Source organism: Myotis lucifugus, unplaced genomic scaffold (genome assembly GCF_000147115.1).
Source record: "Myotis lucifugus unplaced genomic scaffold, Myoluc2.0 scaffold_1, whole genome shotgun sequence".
NCBI lineage: Eukaryota > Metazoa > Chordata > Mammalia > Chiroptera > Vespertilionidae > Myotis > Myotis lucifugus.
In genome coordinates this window covers 39,280,863-39,287,136 of record NW_005871049.1, presented here as the reverse complement: position 1 = coordinate 39,287,136, position 6,274 = coordinate 39,280,863, and the positions used below count along the sequence as shown (strand labels likewise).

The window sequence follows — 6,274 nt, the reverse complement described above, 5'->3', positions numbered from 1 at the left end:
GATTGAAATGCCTACATTTATTGACATTACCATGTACGCCTGGATCAATCCTCTACAGCATATCTCACTGAATCTTCCCAATGACCTCATGAGGTAGATACAATGAGGACATCCCTTTTTATTGCCCAGAATATTCCTTTCTGACGATTGCGACGATTGCGAAAGAAAGCTGAATTGGTTCTCAAAAGGTTGTTTCCTTGAACAAAGGCAGCAGGGGACTTTTGGGAAAACTAACCAGGTCTGGATGAATCCTCTCCAATCCTCTCCTTACCAATCCTTCCCCTGTCCTAAAAGTCAGCATCCCCGCAACTCAGTGAGTATCTCTTCGGATTGGTGCTGGCAGCACAGAACCTCTGCACATCTGTCTGCTTGGCTGCCTTCCATCTATTACAGCACACGCTATGCTTCAACACACCAGAGCAGAATGTAATTGATTAGGTCACTGCCTTGGCCAGTTATTACAATTGATTATGGTTTGGTTACTCCCTCTGTTTCCTGTAACCGATTGGATTAGGGCCTTATTTGCTCATCTCATGGTTCCGGATACGTAGGTACAACTGTATCCTTCGAGTAAGCCCTGGACACCTTCTTCCAGAAGGGTGTTTTCGTATCTCCTTAACTCTCTCCTTCTTGAGCCTTCCTTTGGGTGTGTCGTCTTTACAGATAGCTTATGCCATCCACTGTGGGTTCTGCTGGTGTAATTTCCAGAAGTTAACCTGACCTCCAAATCTGGGGGCACCTTCCTGACTTTCTACTGAAAACCAGAGAGCATCTGGATGGTCCAGACCAGAATGTGTTCTGTGGAGTTAGTGCAAAGGGACCGGAAGGATAGGCAGATTGGAAGCCAGCTCTGTGGAGAGCAGAAGGCTTTCCACGAGGCGGGAACAGCAAGAACAAAGGCAGAGAGGCTGCTAAACAGTGAGTAGTTCTGTTTGGCCGGAGCATGGCTTATATTCAGAAAAGTGTATAAAGTCAGGATCAGAAATGAAATGTTGACGGCAGATAAGAAAGGGTGTGGAATATCAGGCTGAGGAATGTGGACTTGTTCAGGCACCAGGAAGAAACACAGTTTTGAAGCAGGGAGAGGCTTTCCTGGAGCTGCCTGATGTCTTGCTGGGCAATGAGACCCAAGTTTAAGAAGAATGGCTAGCACCCGAGGCACCATCGAGGGTTATGAGAAAAGAGATGGAAAACAAAGAAAGATGTGGGGCCTTCTAGGAATTTATGTCCAAGCCTTCTTGTTTTTCCTGTTTCCAATCCTGCAGGCAAGATATCACCTATTTATCACAAGTAGCCATGGCTTTAAAGTCACCTAGACCTTGAGCCAAATACTTTCTATTTATTGTTTTTATGGCCTTAGACCCAATACTTAACCAATCTGGCTTCAGTTTCCTCACTGGGGATTGTGCCCACAGGTAGCCTTGTTGTAAGGATTAGAGATAAGTGAGAAACACCTACCTACAGTAGGAGCTCGATCATTGGAAGCTATTGATTGTGTGGATATTAGGTCGTTACCCTGCTCAGGAATCTCCAAGAGTTTCTTTTGGTGTTTATCCACTTATCTGTCATATTTTCAAATAGAGAAGTAAGATGATCAGATTTGTGCTTTGAATAGTCCATAGTATTCTGCAAGATATTAGGAAATGTGTCCTGGAAAAGGAGTTTTATGGTCAAAGAAGTTTGAGAGATGCTTGATTAAACAATTCTGAACAGATTTCTTTGCAAGAAGACTTATCAGAGCATTAAATATGCTGATATGCATAGTGGATCACTAAGAAAGGACCACAGAGGGGCTGTTTCCTTTAGCCATTTCTTAATGGCCTAAGAACCCCTTCTTTAAAAAGTTGGGCCACTAGTTCTCTGGAAAAATCATTTAGGAATCTCTTTTCCCTAAACTTTGATAGCAGTACAAAAAAGGCAGGAGAGAGGAAAGGGAATTGGGTTAGGAAGCTGTGGCCACAGTGCTGGTGGGAAATGAGGAGGGCTTGAACTAAGGTATTGGGAACAGAGACAAGTCAATACATCTGAGTACATCCAAGGAGGCAGAACCAACAGAATTTGATGATTAACTAGATGTAGGGAGGGAGATAAAGATAGGAGACTGGGTGACTCAAGCTTTTGCTTAGGCAACTGAATGGGTGATGGTACCATTCATTGAGCTAACAGAGAAAGGGTATTCTGAGATTTCAGCTTTAACATGTGTTGTGTTTATTAAAAACACCCTCGTGGAGAAAAGTGGACCTGGAGCTCAGGAGGGAGGAAGGACCTACAGTTGAAGATTCAAGAGTCATTAAGCAACGGATACCATGTGAATGGATAGAATCACCCACAGAGATTGAGTAGAGCAAGAGAAAAAGAGTTTCAATGAGGAAACCTTGGGAAATCACTTCTTAGAGGCTGGTAGAGAAGGAGGAACAGGTGAAGGAAAAAGATAAATCATCCAGAGAAAGATAAAAATAAACAAAAGAACGGGCAGGGGAGACAAAGGTAGAAGAAAATTTGAGGAAAGAGTGGTTAGTAGTGTCAGACACTCAAAAGGTCAAATCAGATAAGGCTAAAAATAAGTTTATTCGACTCAGTAACAAGCTCAATAATGACTTTTTGCTAGACATCTTCAATGGAGAGATGGGGGCAGAAGGCATTGTGCAGTCAGAGAGATAAGGAGTATAAGCAACATTTCAGAGTTTTACCAGCAGAAGGTCCTGAAGTGGTAAGGCACAGGGCAGGTCTGAGGCTAAAGAATGGCCAAGATTGGCTATTTAAACCACATTCACGATTTTGGATTTTACCCCATCTCTTGTGGGAAGTCACTGATATTGTTTAAGCATATGAATGATGCCGGATTGCATTTTTAAAGATCACTTGGAAATAGATTGGGAGAAGGCAAGAATGGATGCAGGGAGATGTTAGGTGGTATTGCAGTAATTCAGATGATGGTATCTTAGATTGGGATATAGCTATGGTGATGGTAATGTTGATGATAATGATGGTGATAATGATGTTTGTGATGGTGTTGTTGGTGATGGTGGTGGTGGTGGTGACAAGCAGGGGAGATAAAGGTAGAAGAAAATTTGAGGAAAGGGTGGTTAATAGTGTCAGACACTCAAAAGGTCACCATCATGATGATGATGATGGTGATGATGATGGTGATGATGATGGTGGTGATGGTAATGCTGATGCCAAAGGTCAAGGTGATGGTGGTGATGATAGCAGCTAGCACTTTTGAAAGCACAGCTTATGCATTATCCTACTGACTTCTCAAAAAACCCCTATGAAGCGCATACTGTTATTATTATCTCCATTTTGTAGACAAGGAAATAAGGTCCAGAGGAGTTAAGCAAGTTGCTAGTTAAGTGGAGGGACCTATTTTCAAAGCCAGTCAACCCACTCCAGAGTTTGCACTCTTAACCACCATGGTGTATGGAGAGAAGTGATTGTAATGCAGATAATTCAGGAGGTGGGAATGAAAGGTTTTGCTGATGGACAAGAGATACAGGAATGACGAAGAAGGAGGTGTCAAGACTGGAAGCCCTGGTACAGGTGGACAGGGCCCCACTTCCTAAAATGAAGAGCACTTGAGGAGAAACTAACCAGGGAGTGGGGCGTTCACAAGTTCAGTTTTGGACCTGTCAGTGCCATTGAGATGCTCTAACGTTCTCATGTGAAAATGCTGAGTAGACTCTTTGATACATGATTCTTGAGGAAAGAACTGGGCTAGAGATAGGCATTTGAGTGTTGTCAGCCTCTGCAGAGTGGTTGAAGCCATGGCTGTGGGTGAGATCATTTATGAAAGAGTCCTGAATAATATCATCATTCATTTCACAAGTATGTGTTGAGCGCCCCATGTACCGGCACCATGCTTGTTATGACATACCCCCAAACACAGATGCACTCCCTGCTTTCATGGAGCGTCCAGGCCAAAGGTGAGCCTGACAGTGACTCACACTGATGAATGAACCTTTACAACAAGTGGAGGCAAGTACTCTGACAGGAAGAAAGAGGTTCTGTGAGAGGAGAGAGTACAGAAGAGCTCGGCCCAAAGTCGAGGAACAGCTTTGCTATTCAAGGGCTAATTGTGGACGCTGCCACAGGCCTATAGGTCCATACCCAGCTTCCCCGCCTGGGGCTCTCCTCCTAGAGTGGCCCCTCCCACCCCTGCTTCCTGCCCTCTTCTTGCGCTTTCCTTCCCTAGCTGGGCTTTGTTCTTTGACGGAACTTTCTACTTTCAGCTACATATCTTCTTTCACCATCTCTCCATGCTCAAAACGCTGCCAGCCCTTTCAAGCTCACCAAGCACGTGTCCTTCCATATGAACACTCTTGAAGTTCCGGCAACCCCATCTCGCTGTGTCTGATGAAATAGAAGCGATCAAGAACCACCTTGGCATGGTCCATCGGTAGCACATTTCCAAATCATAGTCACTCCGTGCATACTTGCTGAATTCATGTGTTTCTTTTATTCTCCACTTTTTTTCTATGCAAATACAAGAGCCTCATGATGCTTTCTCTGTGTTGTTAAAAGCTGGGTGAATAAGCGCTGGCCCTTGTCCTTAGGACAGGTGTTGAAGAGAATTAAGCAACGTGCTAAATCTGTCTCTTCTTGATTTTTCATTTCCCCTTTTGTTTGATATTCATTGGAAACTGTGTTTGTTTGGGAGCTCAGAATCTCTGTAGCAAGTGGAGGCTCTAGCACTATCTATTTCTCTCACATGCTAATTTGCTTGTCTGGGAAAGGGGTTAAGATAACACTTTGTAAACAACCAGCGGAGTGCCACCCAGACATGCCCACACAGGGCGTCTCTCTGACTCTTACAGCCTCTCTTTCATACTCTCTCTCTCTCTCTGCCCCCCTGCTTTCTACCCACACTCTTCTCCTTTCTCTTTCCTCTTCACTTACTCTATTCTAGGGTGTATTGGGTAGGTTGACCATGTGTCCTGGTTTGTCTCGGACAGTCTTAGTTTACACACACTGTCTAGGGATGACAGTTAACAGTGCCCCTGCCAATCTCAAGAGCATCATGATTCTGGGGATAAATTATATGGTCACCTACTTCTAAGTGCCGTATTTGCTCCCTTCTCTGCCTCACACTGACTTGCTGGCTCATGGTGTTTTCTCTCTCTGGCTAATCCCAGCTGACCCACTCTCTGCATGGGCCCACCTCTGTCCATCATCGGATCATCTGTGTCGCACAAGGAGGATCTTAAGCAGAAAAGCAGGCACTTGTCTGTGATATGGTGTGGTTCCCAGGGTGCAGGCAGGACCCCCACATCCAAGACCCTGTTCCTCAGCCAGCCTCTTTCATGCTGGAAAGCCACGTTCACCCTCATTTTGTCTGGGAGCATCACCCCACTCAGAATCCATTTACATTCCCGGGAGGGGATGACGGAGACATCCCGTGCCCTTCCCGCCAGGTCCAGTTGTGTCCCCTCCCCTCAAAACAAGGCCCCCAGGCTACAGGGGTGTCTAGGGGTGTCTGGTGGGTGTCACTCGCCTGATGTGTAAGGAGGGCAGAGTCCAGTCCCAAATGTAGCCTGTTCTGCACACACTTGTACTCACTGCCCTCCTAGTAAATCCAGGTCACACAGCACATTCCAGATCATTCCCAGAGAAGCAGATTTCAGATATTGTGGCCCATTCTGCCCTATACTCACTAGAAAATCATCCCATTTAGTTTATTGTTTAAATCTATCCCTTAACCAGACACGGGGTGTGATGGGCTGGATGTTTGTGTCTCCCACCCTCCCACCCCCAATTCCTATGTGGAAGCCCCAATGTGAGGGTATTAGGAGGTGGGGCCTGTGGGAGGTGATTAGGTTTGGATGAGGTCATGAGGGCTCCCATGATGGGATTAGTGTCCTTGAAAGAAGGTGAAGAGACGAGAGCTCTCTCCCCGCCATGTGAGGATACAGCAAGAAGGCTGCCATCTGCAAATGAGAAGAGAGCCCTCACCAAAAACCAAATCTGCCAGCACCTTGAGGTGGGACCTCACAGCCTCTAGGACGATGAGAAATAAATGCTTGTCATTTAGGCCACCCAGTCTCTGGTATTGTGTTATAGCAGCTGGAGCTAAGGCACCCAGCCAACCACTCCATGTGGTCAGAAGAGCAGCCTCCAGCCCACAGTGCATCCGCTCAGGTTCTGTGTTTCCAGAACAAACCTGCTGCCCTCCTTCAGATGCCACGAGGAGTAAGACCACTAGGTTGAGGTGCCAGAGGGGAGGAAGGCATGATTCCCTGTCCTGGGAAGTTATCGTTTCTAAAAGAAAGGTCACCCT

The 6,274-nt window shown here is 45.8% G+C and overlaps 1 protein-coding gene across 13 annotated transcripts in view; it reads left to right on the top strand.

Moving 5' to 3' along the window:
* PTK2B (protein tyrosine kinase 2 beta) overlaps nucleotides 1-6,274 on the top strand; it is a 119,396-nt gene that overhangs the window by 70,539 nt on the left and 42,583 nt on the right. Inside the window, exon 2 of one of the 13 annotated variants that reach the window (XM_023756132.1) lies at nucleotides 664-918. The exons of the other annotated variants lie outside the window; for them this stretch is intronic. The gene's annotated coding sequence lies outside the window, so the exon portion shown is untranslated. The remainder of the gene's footprint in view (nucleotides 1-663; nucleotides 919-6,274) is intronic. 13 annotated transcript variants of the gene reach the window in all.